We start from the raw sequence: 19,673 nt of genomic DNA, 5'->3' as shown, positions 1-19,673 counted from the left end.
TAATTTCTACCTTGAAGCTTGGAAAGGGTTCTTGAGATGTATTTTAATCTGAAAGCTCTCTGCCTCTCCTCTTGTCAGTTTCCTCTAATTGAGTGGGTAGAATGTGTAAAAGGTGCCAAACGGGGCTCACAGGAGCATTGTGGTACATGCTTTCTGAATTTTACAAAAGCAGTGGCAATTTTTATTACTTTTCTCAGGGTTATTTGCATTTCAAAAGGACACATATCCTGATACTGTTTTGTCTCTCATAATTGATCATCATAGTGGCTTGCTTTAAGAATCTGGCCAGTAACAAACACAGTGACCACCCTGAGCATGCAACAAATGCTGAGTACGTGAAAACTGATGTTGGAATTGACCTCACCAAGCACTGCACTGAGAGGTTGGTGAAGATTGATCCGTGTCCTTTCTGCCCTCTTCTCTTCTCTTTCTTCATCCCACCTCTGACCTCAGGAACTAAATTGAGATTCTTTCTGCTGGCTCATAGCCGGAAGGTGCCAATAATTAAGTAACAAAGTATTAGCTGGTAACGTTAAGGCAACCGCCCCCTTGGATTTCTGCCTGCAGCCAGTACAGCTGGGCTTGGACAGCTGCCAGGGAAGCCATGGTGGTCCAACCACCCAAAGAACAAACACATGGAATCATGTTTAGGTGCAAAAATCAAAGTGAGAACTGATGCAGGTAAATAATGTTGCCTTGATAGCCAACTCTGATCTTGTCACTAAGAAGTTAGGGATAAGGAGAGAAATAGATTTCAGTGTGACGGGGTTGATTGGTTATTTGGTAAGACTGAAGGAACAGTGGGAAAAGAATTTCACCCACTAATGAGGAGTACTTGTTACTCATCCTCCCTCACTGCCTCACCATGTGGCCAGGGATGTCTCACCTGTCTGTCCTGGGAGTGTTCATATGCCTAAAAATGTATACCTGTTGAACAGAATCTCCAGAAACCTGGTTCCTTCCTTCCCATGTCAGGTGAACTACATTTTTTCCTTTCTTTTAGAAAAAGATACTATAGTAGCCATAGAAACATTATAATTTTTTAGAAAGCCATGTAAATATTGTAACTCAAACAAAACTTTATTTTTGCGTGTTACTTCCCACATGACTGGTTCAAATATAGCTACACTCAGAGTGTATTTATACAGAAATATTATGCAGAAATATTTAACAGTAAATAAATCCACCCACTTGAGCAAAAACCTGTTCTTTGATCTCGTCACTGAAATTTACTAAATACATTGCCAAATCTTTTACACATTCTGCTTAAGCTCTATTTCTCTCTCCTTCCAGGAGTAAAGGATCCTGCAGGACATTAGACGCTGCGCTTGACTTTTGGACATGTGCTGTCAATGGAATTTTAGTCTGTAAATGAAACCTCATATACAGTGGTCTAAACTGTGACCTTTGGGTTGTCCCAACTTTCTACTTGGTTTCAGCTTCTACATCTTTGTTAAAAATTCTTCTCTTGAAATGAGTGATCACTCCACCTTCTCAAAACGCTCTTCTGGGGCATTCTTACGTGACTCCACATCCTCTTGGGGCCCCTCATATTTCTCCAGACACTCTTTCTAGCAGGCTTCTTTGCTGACTTCTCCTAAATACAGTCTTTAAATGTTGGAGTTTTCCAGGCTTGAACCTGGAGCCCTAATCTCATCTCTCAGATTACCCTCTCCCTAGGGTGGGTCATCTCTTCCCATGGTTTAAACACTTCCCCAAGCCTCTCCTTGAAGCTCAGATATCCCATATGTTCACTGTACTTATCACACTGCCTCCTTGCCATTTCCCTTATTTGAAGACTGAAGATGCTGGTGGAAATAATCACAGAAGAATCTTCCAGCAGGACCATCTTTAAGAATTCAGAACTTTCCTCACGGGCACCTCAAACTCAACATCTCCAAAACAAAACTTTTGATTCAACCCAGTGCCCACCCTAGAACGTGCCCTCTCCTGGTTTTCCTCCAGCTCATTGAGTGGGACCATCCCACATCCAGTTGCTAAATCCAAAAGGCCCCTTCATACTCAATCCCTCCCTCCCTCTTTCTCTCACTTTCAATGAGTCCTGCCATTTCTACTTCCTTGACTATTTCTCATCTTCCAGAGTTTCTGTGAGCCCTTCTCCACTCTTTCCTGGATCACTGGAGTAGTGGCCTCACTGACTTCTGTGTTCTCTTACTCTTGCTTCTGCCAAAAGCTAGCCAGAGTCATTTCTTTCAAACATGAATTGAATCATGATACCTCAGTGTTTCACCACCTTAAACGAATTGTGTTTCCAATGAAATCTAGACTTTGTTCATGACCTACATGATCTGGCCCCCTTTCCTATCTTGTCCCCCTTGGTCCCTTGCTCTGTACACCTCAGCCTTTCAGTGGTCCCTCACTGAAATCCTTTCTCTAACTGAATATACCAACTCCTTTTCTGCTTCGAGGCCTCGTTACTGTTCCTTCTGCTTGGGACCCCTACTCTTTGCTTGTCTATCTTCTGTTATTCCTCAAGCCTCAGCTTCAGTGTGACCTCCTCCGAAAGGCCTCCCTCTGCCTAAGAGACACACACACCCCCCACTAATATCGCACTGCGTCTTTTCACTTACAGCATTTATCGCGTATTTAATTGTGCATTTTGCATCTGTTTATTGACCACCAATTGCCTCTGCCACTTATCTTTTCACTAGTTAATAGCATATTAGTATTTGTACAATGAATGCTTTATAAAATGTGAATTATAAGATAATTGGCTTTAAAAAGGAGTGGAGGCCTACTTAAACTTTCAAAAAATGTTAAAAGTTTCCATTGGTTTGGAGTCTTTAAGCTTATAATCATTTGAGACTATAAGCCAATAGTTAGGCAACAGTTCTCCCCACAACCTGGCCTGAAGGCAAGAGAGGTATTGATTTGTATATATTTGTGTGTTGGTTGGGAATGTTCACTTGAAGATGGGGGACATTGGTGGAAATAGTCACAGAAGAGTCAGTCAAAGAGCATGAACATCCTTATGAAATCAGAAGTCTCCTCTGTAGGTGTTTACGGAGAGGGATCCCATCAGTAAAGGTGTCAGCCAAGGCTGCTCTTGCTCAGTTATCAGTCACCAGAAAAAAAAGTCATTTGATCTGACAAAACGGATGGCAAGGGGCTTTTATCAGCATGGCCAGGTTCAGATAAAACAGCCAAACATCTGGGATTCTCTCCGAGGTACAGCTCTTTCCCTGGTTTATGAAAAATGCATTTTCTCAAAACATCTGGTTTGAATTCCTTCCATTTTGATAATTTGGTAAACAGTTCAGAGTATCACGTAGCGTGAGTCAGCCAGTCTATTCAGCTATCCAGTGGGAAAGGCATCTCTGGTGAGCGACATGAGGGGACTAGAAAGCAAATTAACTGTAAACTCTTATTTAATAAAGATGAGTGTGCAAATTTTTGATTGTCCACCATGATCGTAGAAATGGACAGTAATAGTTACTGCCTAAATTAATTATGCATCTGTGTTTATAGCAGTATATTGGCGTGTCTAGAGATGAAGGAAGGAAATCTTTCAGATACAAAATCAGGGCTAAGGAGAGCTGGGCTGAGAGGCGAGGAAGCCTTCCTGGAGCCTCTCAGCTTTTCCTTTAAATGGAATAATCCTCACATGTGCCTGCACTTGTGTGTGTGTGCAAAGCTACCACCCCGGGGAGCAAAGATGCCCATTCCAAGAACAGAAGGGGAGCAGAGCTACACACAGAAGGTCAACAGCAAAGCCAAGGTGTTCTCATCAGCCAACGACTTCTGAGCGGGAGGGGAGATTTGTTTTAAGGTGATACTAGGTGCTGCCGCCGCCTTCAATCCCTGTGCCTTTTGCAGAATTTCCAACAGTGCTGTGCTGGGACAGATCATCCAGAGGTTCACAAGCTCTGTGGTCTGAAGGAACCACTATGAGGAGGGGCCAGGGAAGAATTTACCATTTTCAGTGGAAAACAAGTGGCAGTTACTAGCTAAGATGACTTTGTACTTTGGATCTAGATCTGATGCACCTTTCTTCATAGTAAGACATCAGCTGCTTAAAAAATAATCCAGGAAACATTTGAAGAGGAACATTTTAAGAGGTGCAATCCCTTTGAGAAAAAGGATGAAACTCTCAAACTCAATGTACTAAATATGTTTGTAAATAAACTTAAGGCATAAATCCTTAATGCCTCTTCTCTGAAATATGCAACATAATTGAGCATGTGCTTACTTTTTGTTTGGGTAATCTTCCATTATTAGTTTCTTGATTAAATATGTACATGATTTAGCTTTAAAAAAAAAAAAGGTGATACCACGAGAAGTTATAAACATCCTCTCTACTTCTCTGACAGCTTACAGGGACATCTCTGCATAGACCAAAGAACAACTGAGAGCAAGAGGGCGGAGGGAGAATTTCCTGGATAACAGGTGGCCGCTGCTGGCCCTGGAGGTGGTGCACTGCGGGAGGAAATGCTGGCCTTCTGCTCCCCACGGGTACTTACTGGCCCACGACAGAAACACAATGGATGAAGATGCTCTTCTTAAAAGGAGCACCTCAGGCAACTACAGAGGGAGAAAGAAAATTAATGAATGCCTTCGTGCAAGGAAATGACCATTTTGATGATGACAAGCATGGATGAGGAGTAGCAGGAAGCCTAGTGGGGGATTACATAATGAAAACATCCAGGGAGGATCCTGACAGACCAACACAGACACAGTGGAATCCTCACTGAGGAGGGCTTAAAAGTCAACACCAGAACAGTTCTGTATATTTCCATGTGTTTAGCACATACCCATTTCGATGGGGTCAACCTGTTGGGTTAACTATTTTGGTTACCTCTGTATTGTTAGTGGATAGATGGATTCAGTGAATCTTAATTTATTTGGAGGATATTTATAAAGACCTGAATTAAAAAAAAAAAATCTAGAGGCTTTGTTAAAGACAGAAAGCTGTCCTCCACGGAGCCAGTTTTAATTGCAGTCAAGGTTCTAGAGTGGGCAGACCCGGTCAGTGTCATCCCTTAGAGAACAGGGGAGGGAAGGGACTTGCTCACGTCGAGGTGGGTTTTACTGCACACTTGCAGGAGTGGATGTCAGTGGTACATGAGTGCTTCTGATCCCAAAGGGAGAGGTTGAAGAAATAAAGAAAAGGACCAGTAGTAGGCTCTCATCCTTCCAAAGACTGTGTTTGTCCACTAGGTTGCAATTTCCTGGGACCACTGGTGGCACCGAATGTATTATGACATTCATTCTGGAGTGGTAATGACTGAGCTGAGAGTCAGGGAAACTGAATTTGAGTTCGTGATCCGTCCTAGCCACCAGCTGAGTGACCCTGCTCAAGTCTCCTGATCCTTCTCTTCATGGTCCAGTTCTGCTGACAACATTCTCCTCCTCAGACCCAGAACCTTCTCTGGCTTGACTCTACCTGCCCTCACTTTCTGTGGCTCACTGATTCCTAAACTCAACCTGGAGAAGTCCTCAGTGGTTTGGACCCATACACACACCTGGACTGGTGGGGCCTCTTTCCAAGAAAATCCCTCTCACCTGCAAAGGATCTGAGACATTTCTCTGTCCCAGGGATGGTCCCCTTCTCGCTGCCCTCCCCCCATGCCTACCTATCAAAGTCCAAGGCCAAGTCAAATCCTGAGCTCACCAAGAAATATCCTTGGGGCCTCTCAGAACATTTCCTCTGTGCTCAGACTTATTTATGCCTATGTCTCTCTCCTGCTCCCCCTTAACTGTGGGTTCCCCCCAGGAAAGATCACTCTTCTTTGCCACAGCCCATGACATTTGTCTCTGTTGAGTCTGTTGAGTTGCTTTGAACAAAATTATTCTATGTTTTCATTGAATAAATATCACTATGATAAGTGTAAAAGAACTTCTGTTTAGGTTACTTAGTATATGCACAATGCTGCCGGTTAAGTGTTTTTCAAAATTCCTTTGTTGAGATATAACTCACATACTATACAATCCACCCACTGAAAGTGTACGATTCAATGTTTTTGGTATATTGACAGGGTTGTGAAATCGTCACCACAATCTAATTTTAGAACAGTTTTGTCCCTTCCGAAAGAAACTCTGTCCCCATAAACTGTCTCTCTCATGCCACCTCCCCTCAGCCCTCAGCTTGGTACTCATTTACTTTCTGTCTCTATAGATTTTCCTATGCTGGACATTTTATGTAAATGGACTCGTACAACATATGGTGTTTTGTGATCTAAGCTCTATGCTATTGAAACATACAGAGATTTTTCTTCTTAAAAGTTTGGCTCCTTTAAAGAAACCTCTGGCAAAGTCCACCTGAGAAGGGAGAAATCATTCATCAGGCAGGAAAAACACTGAGTGACCTTTTTAAGGGTACTTGTATTTTCACAGCAAATAGCAATGCCATCACACAAACAAATGACCTTACTTAAGGGGAAGACACTTTGGGCGAATGTAAAACATGTCATGCGAGCAGTTGTTTTCTCCCTGGCTCTCACCTCTGGAATCTTCTGATCCTCTAGCAGACCCTGATTGGAGAAAGTGTCAAGTGCTTGGAAAAGGCAAAAAATTCTCCATATACCTTCTCACTAATAAGATGAAGTGCAGTGTTTCAACACCCCATGAAAAGTCTCCTGAGGATTAAACCCATCATCTTAAAGAAACAAGCGTAAACCTTCCTTACCAATCTCATAACGTCTGAGCTGCACCTTTTTGCACATTTAAACGTTCTTTCAATTGGGATGCACCTTCCGATTGCTGCTGGCCTGGTGGCAGTCCTGAAGGTGTCGTCATTGCAGGCACAAGCACACACCTGTCGCAGCTGTTCATAGGGCATTTCAGCTGAGATGTGTGCATGGTTGACACCACCTGTGCTGAGTCCCCAGGCCACATACGCTGTCTTCAGAAACGTACACTATGGTTTGATAGGGACATTCTGTATACCCGTTGCTCTTGACAGCACAGAGGATGACATTACGTGAAGAAACACAGATATTGTTGATTGTAGATTAAAAAGTGACTTGGAAGATTCAAACTCTGTCCACTAAAAAAGTTTTAGGAATACCCTAAGCTGTTATTTCTCTTTTTATGTATGTACCAGAATGATAGGTGATTTTTAAACACTCTGCGTCTAAGTCAGTCTGAAAGTGTTTCCAAAATGATTTTTTTAAAGCTTGTGTCAAAGTTTAATTAGCAGGTATTTGTTCCTTTCTTAGTGGTACCTAAAATAATGATATATTTAACAATCGTAAATTCTGCCTCTGAAATTCGCTCATGTGTTATCTCATTCCATGCCTTCTGTGAATTTAGAGAAGAGGCTGAGAAATGAAGCTGAACTCTCAGCGTCTCGAGCCAGCGGGGCTAGAGAAAAATGAGTCTTACATAAAGAACTCCTGAGGTTGCTTCTCATGACCTGGTGCTTGTACGGAGAACAACAGCAACAGTCCTGCTAGAGACAAGCAAGCTGTGATGCACAGGATTCAAGTAGGATTTCGTTTTCAGAGGGCTGGCCAGACGCTCTATGTGCTCCTGGAACCCTCCGAAGGATTGCAGAACTCCATAAACTATATGCTGACATCATCCCTGTCTGGGCAAAGACAGGACCAGCAGCCACCCAAGAATGGCCTTTCAGAATCCCTAATGAATTAATCACCATAAACTAAGAGCGGGAGAGGCACTGGCTCATGCCATCACTCTGCCTCTGCCCAGGAGTTCCACGTCCCAGTCACCAATTAACTTTACAGTCGCATCTGTCTCTCCTGCCAAACTCTCCCATAAAGGAATTTACCACCTTCTGTTTTGCTTTTCTTCCTAAATGTGAATCAGAAACCAATAGTACCATTTAAAAAGGCACTATCAGCAAATCCAATTATGCTCCCAAGCACCTTTACACAGAATGAGTAAGTACTTCTGCGCTTCCTTTTGTGGCTTTATTAACGATGCTGGCGGCAGAAGCTCGCCGCTCACTGGGGCCAATAATAATAAAAGACACTTGTTTATGTGCTGGGCACTGTTCTCAGGGCTTCGTATATATTACATCATCTAATTCTCATGAGAATCCTATGAGGCAACTGCTGTTATTACACACTTAACAGATGAGGAAACTGAGGCATAGGGAAGTTAAGAAACTCACTCAAGGTCACCCAGCTCCAGGTAGAAGAGGTGGGGGTTGAACCCAGGCAAGCTGGCTCCAGAGATCATGCTTCTAACCACAATAGTGCTTGGCCATGAAGAAAGATGATCAGATTCCACACCTTGCCTTTTCCTAAGTAAAGTATGTGATGTTTAGCTCGTCCTACGGTTCTCACACCTTTAAAAATCAGTCTTACTTCGAACTCAGTGTATATAAAGGATCCAATCCAAGATGCTCTGCTTAAAATGGGGGCAAACTCCTGTAGACATCGTCCCTGTCTGGGTTTCCTCCGGACCCCAGAGGTGGCCTTGGGCATTTCCTGGGACCTCAGGGGCTTCTGGAAAACCTCAACCTAAATGCCTCTACTTACTGTCAAGTTACCCAAGATCTCAAAGAAGCAGCTAATTTCCCCAGGCTGCCAAGCCTGTCTCAGGCGTCCGGAGGGCAGAGCCCGGCTCTTCTGACCAACTCCTGGCTCGCTGGCCCTGCCCCAGCCCACTGCCTCTGCATGTCGGTTAGCTCTGGCTACGCTGCACTTAATGAGGACAAACAAATGTGCTCATCGCGTGGAGTTCAAGTGTGAATGATGCGATCATTCTGCTCCTACTTAGCAATCCTTTCTCTGGAAAGATCTAGGCCAGATGCTGCAGCGTTTTTAAAACAAACTCCCAGATAACAGCAGCATGCTCACAGGGCAGTCCTCAAACTTAAGACTGCAGGCTGATTCTGCTCTTGCGTTCAACTCATTTAGCCTCATCTTCAAGGGACCTCCTTGTCCAGCTATTGCTATTACTTTGTCCCAGATAGGGTGTGGAAGTCTGTCCTCTCTATCCCTAATAAGATAGTGGACAGAAATCCTATACCACCTGAGAAATTGTGAAGGGCTCGTTCCAGTTGCTAATATCTCTGTTTCTGGGAGTATAAATCCCCAGCTTCTTCTGTATGGATCACTTTGTATTTGCAGAGAGCTCACAAAGCATCATTGTTTTTGCAAGCATTGCCACTTGAAAATGAATCTGCGTCCTTTCCTTGAAAATGAATCTGGGTCTTTCCTTCGCGGCAGGCACTATCAAGACCTTTCCTGAGGGCTCACCCAGACAGATGGACTCGTTGGCCGGGAAGTAACAGTAACATACAATCACCACTCTGTATTTTTAAGTTAATAGAGAAATGATTCTTTGATTGCAGTACTTCCCTTTGTGTTAACTGAACGTTTGCCACCTGACCTGACAGTATAACCGTTTTCTCAGAACCCTGGTCACATGGCGAAAAAACCTGGGCAGTCTTGCCTCCCTTCCCGGGCTTCTCTGATACTGTTTCGATAACTTCAATAGTGTGATACGTTGATGTAGAATAGAAGGGGAAAAAAAGGAATTAAGCTTTTTGCTCAATACAGGTTTCAAAAGTTCCATTTTCCTCTATGTGAATAGATACATTATGTTTAGTCAAAGGCAACCACAGTTTTATGTTCTGCATCTTCAGAAAGGTCTGTCTCCATCTTTGGTATGCTTGGCCAAGTTATTTATACTCACACTTAATTTCTCTCTGGAAATAATGCCTTATGAATCATTAAGAAATACGACTTCCCTCTCGCTCTGGCTTGAGATCAGGGAGCTTTCAGCCATAACTTGGAAAATTGTGGAGAAAGTAAGCCGCTCAGTTATGAAAGACATCATTAATGTAGGAAGATAACCCGTCTGCCTTATGTTGAGGTGGCTGTCTTCTTGGATCTCCCTCAAGTCTTAAGTCAGTGGTGTGGGGTGAGAATAAGCAGTGGGTAAACTTTTCTTTTGTCTGGATGCAACCAAGAATAAAAGAAAAAAAAATACCATCCTTCGGAAGATACTCTACTAACAATAAACACTATTAGAATTGCCTCATTTCTTCCAGTAATTTTTTTTCCTAATGCAATTGCTTTTAAGTGGAGCATTTTCAATATACAGATGTGCAGTCTCCACCCAAGAGCTGCTAGGTCAGACTCTTTGGGGATGTGACCCAGGGAGTGTGTCCAAAAAGGTTCACGCATTTTTTTTTTGCTGTGCTTACCCTAATTGGCTAAGAATGACTTCTCTCAATGGTTTACTTTTGTATTGTAATTTTTAAAAATTTATAATGTACAACATGATGACTTTAACTTACACAGCTGTATGATATACAAGAAAGCTGTTAAGAGGGTAAACCCCATGAGTTCTCAACACAAGTAGACATTTTTTTCCTTTTTTCTGTCCCTTTTTTTTTTTTTATGGTATCTCTCTATGAAGATGGATGTTACCTGAACCTGTTGTGATAATATTTTCACAGCAGATGTAAATCAAACCATCATATGCCATGCCTTAAACTTATCCAGGGATGCATGTCAATTATGTCTCAAGAAAACTGGAAAAAAATGTAAAGCCCTCTTGTGACTTTTTGCAACGTTTTCTTGATTTCATTAATGGCAAAAATTAATTTCACTGGTTAAAATTTCATGACTCCAGAAGATGATTTAAAGGGTAAAGTTGAAAACAAATGCTACTTGAGGGAGGGCAGATGGGATGAAAAGTTTGAGGACTTCACCAAGTTTCACACTGAAGAAAGCATCATTTGTGGGGATTAAAAACTCTTACCATCTGCTAACTGTATGCAATGACTTGGTGCCAAGCCAGCAGCAGACAGGTGCCTCTGGGTCCCAAATACAGCTTGGCCACTGTCACTAACAGGCAAACTTAAGTGTAGAGGCTGAGCACTGAGCAGACCCAGCAGGGCCTCTAACCTGCGTAGGTGTCCTCTTTCCTGGGGAGGATCCCTGAAGACTTGGGGACCACTGAACATCCATGGAGTCCCGAAGCTGCTGTCCCCAGTGTGAGTGCGGCAAGGGTGAAATGGTTAAACCAAGTATAAAAAGTAGGCTAGACTGCACCAAGTTTAGGTTAATAGATTGTAGTTTCATGCCTATAAACTCATTTTACACAAAGAGCATTTTCTCCTGGGTAAAACGACTCCCTTTCAAAATGGCAAAACCTGAACAAGAAGGAATCACAATCGGCTAAGTCTATGCTGAGCGGCGGTTTTCTGTGTGCAGATGCCCACCGTGAGTCGCTTGTGAAATCAACCACTGTGGCCGTTCCCGCACAGGCTCTGCTGATTTTACAAATACATGGTAATGCAGCCGCCTCTCCAAGGGCAGGCTCCAGCCTGAGGTTTGCACAGCCAGCAGAAATCATTTCTTGCAGGAGATAGAATTTCGTTGTTTAGCAAGATTCCATCAAAGGAAGCTGCACCCTCAGCCACACACGCTTGCCTATTTCAGAGGAGGTGGCTGCCCTCCTGGGCTGCTTCCTTTCAAATTAATAGGCAGCCAGCAGGTAATCAATGCCTTTTATACGGGAGGGCAGAGGAGATTCTGGAGGTCTCTATGTTGGGAATATTTATCATGTGAGGCAAATACGAGGTTTAAAGAAAATAACATGCGTTGCTTTTTCTTGATTATAAGAGTAAATCGTGTTCAATACAGAAATGTTGAAAGAAAGCTTGAAAAAGAGAAAAAAACATACTTAATTCAATCATTCAAAGATAACCATTCTGGGTGTGTGATGTGGGTATAGCTCAGTGGCAGAGTGCATGCTTAGCATAAACAAGGTCCTGGGTTCAATCCCCAGTACCTCCAGTAAAAATAATAATAATAATAATAATAATAAAAAAGATAATCATTCTAATATTTTAGTGTCCTTTGCAGCCTCTTAGGCAATTGGCATGATACCCTATATTCAGTGAGCAGCCTGCTTTCTCATTTAATATATTGTGCAGTCTGGACATTTAGTTGCTTCTTTTCGGTGATTATAAAAATTTTTTTAGTGAATCACCTTGTATGTAATTTTTAGTTTGCATTTCTGATGATTTCCTTAAGGTAGATTCAGATCAAAAGATAGAAATGAACATCATGGCATTTAAACAGAGATTTTCTAGGTTAATTGGAAAACACACTGTTGTGCTTACTGGTCGTGTCTGGCTGTTTCTGGATCAGGAAAAAACACCTGCCATCAACTTTTGTCATTCCAGCACTTTTTGATGTTGTTCTGGTAGGTGGTCTGCTGCTTCCTCTGGAGAACAGTTGATTGAATGACAGGACCCAGCTTTCCAGCTTCCTTGGGTCTCGCCACACCTTCTTCTCGTAACTACATCAATGGGCTCTCCTGCTCTGTGTGTTCCAGGAGGAGTCAACAAATGAGAGACTCTGGCCACAGCTGGAAGGTGATAGGACAAAGAATTTGTATAGACAAATTTTTTAAATATCTTATTTATTCATTTATTTAATGGCAGTACTAAAGATTGAACCCAGGACCTTGTGCATGCTAAGCATATGTTCTACCACTGAGCTATTACCCTCTGCCTGATAGAATAAAGAATTTGGATCTTGTGGGGGACGGTGTAGCTCAAGCGGTAGAGCACGTGCTTAGCATGCACGAGGTTCTGGGTTCAATCCCTGGCATCTCCTCCAAAAATAAATAAGTAAACTTAATTACCTCTTCCTGCCAAAAAAAAAAAAAAAAAAAAAAAAGAATTTGGATCTTCCCCCCTGAAGAATCACTGTGGGTTCGCTGCATCTTTTTTTTCTTTTTTAAAACCTGTATTTTTTTTTTTATTGTGGTAAAAGAAAAAAATAACATTTACAATTTTAACCATTTTTAGTTGTACAATTCAGTGGTGTTAAGTACATTCTCAGTATTGTGCAACCATCACTAGTATCCATTTCAAGAACTTTTTCATCATCCCAAGCAGAAATTCCATCTCCATTAACAATAACTCTTCATCACCCCTCCCCAGTCATTTCTATTCTACTTTTTGTTTCTATGAATTTGCTTAGTCTAGGTACCTCTTGTAAGTGGAATCATATGATATTCGTCCTTTTGTGTCTGGCTTATTTCACATAGCAAAATGTTTTCAAAATTCAGGCATGCCATAGCATGTATCAGAATTTCAACCCTTTTTAAGGCTGAATAATATTTCTTTGTCTGGATATATGGCATTTTGTTGATCCACTCATCTATTGATGGGCATGTGGGTTGTTTCCACCTTTTGGCTATTGTGAATAAAGCTGCTATGAACATTGTGTACAAAGTCTGCATCCTCTCTCAAGACTGTAAATCTTGTCCTGTTTATACAACTACCCTCTGTTGGTTCCAATAGCACTCCTTTCCTTTCCTTGGCCCTTAGGCTTAGGGTGGTGGTGGCTCATTCTAGGGGTTCTGCACCCTGTGGGCTTCCTACACCCTACACATGCTTTTATAATTCTTCTCTTTATTAATCTTTCTTCAAATTTTCCAGTTTGGGGATGTCATCTATTCCCTGTCAGGTTTCTAACTTGCACTAAACTTTTGCTATAAACTGTCTCTACTTTAATCCTGAAACAACTGGATACCTCTCAAAGAATTAGGCCAGTTGGCCGCTACGCTACCCCTAGATACTGACAAGCACCTGGACATTTAAAATAATACAGATGCCCAGGCTCCATTCCACTTCAACTGATTCAAAAAATTTAGTGCGATGACCTGGAAAATTTTCCTTTTAAAGCAGCTCCCAGCGATTCTAACGCTATTGGTCCAAAGTCTAACACGAACCCCTGGCAACTGAGACTCTTGTTTGCATCTCTGAACCAATGTAGTTCTAGGTCTGCTTTAAGAACTTAGGCCAACGTTTTTGAACTAAAATAGCCAAAGTATATTGAAATGAAGATATTTGAAAATTAATCACTTTTCATTCACATGTACTTTCTAAATTAACTTTGTTTAATATTGGGTATCTTCCAAAGGATCAGCTTTTAGAAAGGAAGAGCAGAGAAGGATTTTCATACCCAGAAATTGTCTTCTAAGCTGCCAACATCTTGCCCATTTTTCTCTAGGCACTGTCTCATTTGTGCCCTAATCTTTTTATGCTCAAGATTCTGTAGCAGCAGTAAAAGGCTAAGATTGAGAAGCTACTAGCATGCAATCTTCAGACTTCGAAAAGTCGCTTAATTCACAGGACTTCTTGTAGCATATTTTCTGAGGTATACAAATCCAGCTCTCCTTACATGCAATCCTGTTAAAAGCCACACCAGCCAGCTACGACTGTGTTATAGTCCCTCGTCCCTCCTGGCAAACAATGGCGGCAAAGATAAATGGTGCTCAGAGAGAAGTAGGGGCTGAAAGGCAAGATAAGAAAACAGCCCTTATCTACCTCAATATTTTCCCAAAGTCAACTGTGAATTCATAATACATAAGTTATCATAGTATTTTTTGATTATTACCTTGTTTTTATTCTCAACCCTTTGATGTGGTAGTTTCTGGCAATTCATTTGACTTCCCTTATTTTCAATTTCTTCATCTACAAAAGAGAAAATATATTTTGCTTACTAAAAAGCATCTAAAAAGAAAACTACCATATGATATCACTTATATATGGAATCGGAAAGAAAGACACAAATGAGCTTATTTACAAAACAGAAACAGACTCACATAGAAAACGAACTTACGTTACAGGATTGAAGGGAGATGATGGGAAGGGATAAATTGGAGTTTGAGATTTGCAGATATTAATTAATGTATATAAACTAGATAAATAACAAGTTTATGCTGTATAGCACAGGGAACTATATTCAATATCTTGTAGTAACCTATAATGAAAAAGACTATGAAAACAAATATATGTATGTATATGTACGACTGATACATTATGTTGTAAACCAGAAATTGATGCAATGTTATAAACTGACTATATATCAATTAAATAAATGAATAAATTAATAAAAATAAAAAGCATCTAAGATCTCAGCAAATTAAAAATTCTTTTTAGTCCATGAGTTTCATATTACAAATGAGGAAATGCGGTGCAGAGGAGTTTAAATGACGACTCTACATTCAAACCTCTCTAACAGTGGGATTAAGCTTCAAATCCAGGCCTTCTCATTCTTTTTTTTTTTTAATGTCCATATTTCATTTTATTTTATTTTATTTTTGCTGGTTATTTGTGAATATACTATTATTATGTCCTTTTATTAAATTGAAGTATAGTCAGTTATAATGTGTCAATTTCTGGCATACAGCACAATGTCTCAGTCATGCATGTATATATACATATATTCATTTTCATATTCTTTTCCATTAAAGGTCATTACAAGATATTGAACATAGTTCCCTGTGCTATACAGAATAAATTTGTTTTTTAATCTATTTTTATATACAGTGGTTCACATTTGCAAATATCAAATACTCAAATTTATCCCTTCCCACTCTCTTTCCCCCCGTAAAGATAAGATTGTTTACTATGTCTGCGAGTCTGTTTCTGTTTTGTACATGAGTTCACAGTGTCCTCTTTTTTCTTTTTTTCTTTTTTTTTTTTAAGATTCCACATATGAATGATATCATATGCTATTTTTCTTTCTCTTTTTGGCTTACTTCACTTAGAATGACATTCTCCAGGTCCATTCATGTTGCTGCAAATGGCATTATTTTATTCTTTCTATGGCTGAGTAGTACTCCATTGTATAAATATACCACAGCTTCTTAATCAGTCATCTGTCGATGGACATTTAGGTTGTTTCCATGTCTTGGCTATTGTAAATAGTGCTGCTATGAATACTGGGGGTGCATTTATCTTTTTGAATTAAGGTTGTCTCTGGATATATACCTAGGAGTGGGATTGCTGGATCATATAGTAAGTCTATTTTTAGTTTTTTGAGGAATCTCCATACTGTTTTCCATAAAAGCTGCACCAAATTACATTCCCATCAACAGTGTAGGAGGGTTCCCTTTTCTCCACACCCTCTCAGCATTTATCATTTGTGGACTTTTGAACGATGGGCATTCTGACTGGTATGAGGTGATACCTCATTGGTTTTGATTTGCATTTCTTTGATAATTAGTGATACTGAGCATTTTTTCATGTGCCTATTGGCCATTTGTATGTCTTCCTTGGAGAATTGCTTGTTTAGATCTTCTGCCCATTTTTGGATTGGGTTGGGTTTTTTTTTTTTTTTTGTTACTAAGTTGTATGAGCTGTTTATATCATTTTATTTTTTATAATGAGTAGATATTACATTTACAATAAACACTTTCTATTTTGAAAAATGGCTTTGGAAATAGAGTGGTATTTGAACTTTACGTGGATTGAAATAGTGTACAAGGATCTCTACATGAGGGCCTTCCCATTTTGATCACTGCCTGAGCCTTCCACTTGGTCCTACCAATATAACCACTTTTTGCTTGCTTTGTATTGCTTATTAACATATGAAAGTAGATTTCTGCTCTACCATTTTTTTCTGTGTGTGTCTCAAAGCCAAATGCCCTGATTTCTTTTGCCAAAGTTAATACAGGATAGCGTCTTTCTCTCTCTCTCTCTCTCTTTTTTTTTTTTTTTTTTTTTTTTTTTTTTTTTTTTTGGTGGAAGAAGGTAATTGTGTTTATTTATCTATTTAATGGAGGAACTGGGGATTAAACCCAGGACTTTGGGCATGCTAGGCATGCACTCTACCCCTGAGCTATACCCTACCCCCTTAAATCTTTTTTTTGCCCAAATTAATCTCTTTTTTTTTAACATTTTTTTATTGATTTGTAATCATCTTACAATGTTTTGTCAAATTCCAGTGTACAGCACAGTTTTTCAGTTACACATGAACATATATATATTCGTTGTCACATTTTTTTCTCTGTGATCTACCATAAGATCTTGTATATATTTCCCTGTGCTATACAGTATAATCTTGTTTATCTAGTCTACAATTTTGAAATCCCAGTCTATCTCTTCCTACCCCCTGCCCCCTTGTCAACCACAAGTTTATATTCTATGTCTGTTGAGTCTATTTCTGTTTTGTATTTATGCTTCATTTGTGGGGTTTTTTTTTCAGATTCCACATATGAGCAATCTCATGTGGTATTTTTCTTTCTCTTTCTGGCTTACTTCACTTAGAATGACGTTCTCCAGGGGCATCCATGTTGCTGCAAATGGCGCTATGTTGTCGTGTTTTATGGCTGAGTAGTATTCCATTGTATAAATATACCACATCTTCTTTATCCAGTCATCTGCTGATGGACATTTAGGCTGTTTCCATGTCTTGGCTATTGTAAATAATGCTACTATGAACATTGGGGTGCAGATGCAAATTAATCTCTTTTAAAGAGTATAATCCAGAGACGGGACAGAGGAAATGTGTAAGCATGATGTGATGTGGTGAAAGCTGTCTTCTGGGTAGCTTTTGGCAAAATTAAGTGCCTTTTTAAATTCAGGAACTAGATGTTAAGCCCTCCCAGTTCTTAGCTTAGTAGATGGGATCAAGTGAAGCCAGTCAGAGGTTAAGAGGAATTTGATTAGCCATAAAACAAAACAAAAACAAAAAGAAAGAGAAAGCCAGCAAGTAAGAATGGGTGCTGAGTCGAGTCCTTGCCTTGAGTGCTCTCGCTCCCCGGGGAGCCTGAGCCGGAGCGTGGTGGCCGTGGTGAGCAGTCGGCCCTGAGGCTTTCAAAGGTGCAATATCTCCAACCAAATGAGCCGGATGGGAGCTAAGTACAAGGGAAGTGGTAAAAACTACAAGGGGGTCCCTGTCTGGTTGATGGTGGCGTTCAGTTCAGGTCGGCCACCAGCAAGGACTCGCCATTCCGTACAGCACAGGCAGCTCTGAGGCCAGATGTCAAAGTTCCGCGGGGCTGAAAAGGGTCCCTGCTGAGGGCTGATGAGTTTTTCCAAGCTTATTTGCAAACCCTTTTCCCCCTTCATCTTTAAGATAAGAAGTTGAATCACTAAGTTTCCTTCCTGCTCCATAACTCAAAAAATGAAACAAAACAAAATAGAAAACCCAATAACCTTCATTTTCTAAGCATCTTTCTAGATTCTGTTGGAGGCTGCCCTGTAGATGACTCAGTCGCTTTCCTAATGCTGCAACTGTGAACTGTTGGCAAATTGAGATTTTTAACGTTTATTTCAATGTGATAACATTTAGGAATATCTTATTTGTCTTTTGAAGAACTTAATCCTAAAACACTATCATAATCACTATAGCAAGTTGCTCTTTGAACCAGAAGTGGTTAAAAACCAGATAACCATTTTCAGTGTGTAACATACAACTTCTGTTTACATCAAAATCAAAAATAGGTTTCCCCTGGGGGAAAAAAAACCCTCTCTTTCTCATCAGGCGGTGGTTTAAGAAAGTATACTATAGATTTTCCCAAAACAAAAACCATACTTTCACTTCTGCCATGTGCAGCCTTTGACCAGCACTGAGACGTCATTACATTTGAAATAATTTTCAAACATGCCACACCTGGGCATTGAGTTAACTGTCGGAGTCACGGGCACCGTCGGAACTCAGAAGCCAGTTTTTGGCAGTAGGGAACAGACAAAATAAAGCACACAGGCTCAGGACAGCTTCCTGGAAGCCAGGTATTAACTTTCCCTGCAGTGTCATTGTCAGGTTCACTTCCTCAGTGTTTGGGGCTAATTGGACAGTGCCATGAGTCCCATGTGGCAACCACACCTCCACATTGCAATGACTACCCAAAACGAGAAACAAATGCTCCTTACCCTTCTCAGTAAATTCAGCTCCTTTTGTCTTTCTTTGTCTTTTAGACTATAGCAGTGAGTAAGTGGCGAGGAGAGATGAATGAGTCTGGCTGACAGGTTACAGGGGGAGGAAGTGACTGTTCTCGTGGCCAGAACCTGCCCGCTCCGTGGTCAGGAGGATGTAAGGGACCCGCCTCCTTTTGTCCTGGACCTGCAGGTCTCAGGGTGTGATGCCTGGTTTACTGTGTTGTATCAGGACGGGGGTCTTATTGGGAGCACAGGGTAAGATCGCATCCTGGTGGGTGGAGAGCGGAATTTTCCTGGCAGGGAGTGTGTCGGAGAGGGGTCGGTAGGTGGGTGGGTGACGGGTCATTCCCAGGAAAGGAGGCTGGTCCTCGGGAAGGAGCTAGAAGTGGGAGGGCAGGGCAGGCAGACAGGACGGGCAACCCCTTCTCCTCATGGCCTCCCCCTGTTCTTAGGCCAGGGTCATAATTCTGCAACCCCATCCCTCTGGAGCGGGGAGTGAGACGGTCTCCACTGTGGAGACAGCCTGGAAGCAAGGTGGCGAGGCTCCCCCTGGAGAGCTAGTGGACGTTGGAACACGCTGTTACTCTCTGCAGCTTTTGTATGGACTTGCTTTAATGATTTTAGCTCAGTCATGGCTGTGGCCGTGAAGATTTAAAGGTAGCATTGTGGGTCTTCTCCTGAATCAAGGGGGAGCTTGTGTGTTATGAGGGGGCACTCCAGACTCAAGTGGGATGGTCCCAAAGGGATGCTGAGCGTGGAAGCACAGATGGCATCTGGCCACCAGCCCCGGTGGTACTTTTTCCTCTGCTGTCAACCTTGGAGGCAGTTTACATCGGACTGTTGAGCCAGTCTTTGAGGGTTTATGTCTCCATCTGTCACTTACTGGTTGTTTACCTTGGGGACGTTAGCCTCTGTGGGCCTGCATTTCATTGTCTGCGAAAGGGGATGTGACAGGTTGGTTGTAAGGATTACGTGAGTTTATTGGGTAGCATGTAAGTGCTACATCAGCGTTATCTTCACTTTAAGATTAAGGATACTGGTG

At 41.4% G+C, this 19,673-nt stretch overlaps 1 protein-coding gene and 1 pseudogene across 1 annotated transcript in view; both read left to right on the top strand.

The window, feature by feature from the left end:
• The window catches only part of ARFIP1 (ARF interacting protein 1), a 1,058,373-nt gene that overhangs the window by 783,493 nt on the left and 255,207 nt on the right, over positions 1 to 19,673 (top strand). The window lies entirely within an intron of this gene.
• On the top strand, positions 2,981 to 4,045 carry LOC141579438 (cytochrome c oxidase subunit 7C, mitochondrial pseudogene; annotated as a pseudogene).

The sequence above is a fragment of the Camelus bactrianus genome, chromosome 2 (assembly GCF_048773025.1).
Source record: "Camelus bactrianus isolate YW-2024 breed Bactrian camel chromosome 2, ASM4877302v1, whole genome shotgun sequence".
Lineage (NCBI taxonomy): Eukaryota > Metazoa > Chordata > Mammalia > Artiodactyla > Camelidae > Camelus > Camelus bactrianus.
Note: the sequence above shows the minus strand (reverse complement) of the source record. Positions and strands in the feature narration are given on the sequence as shown.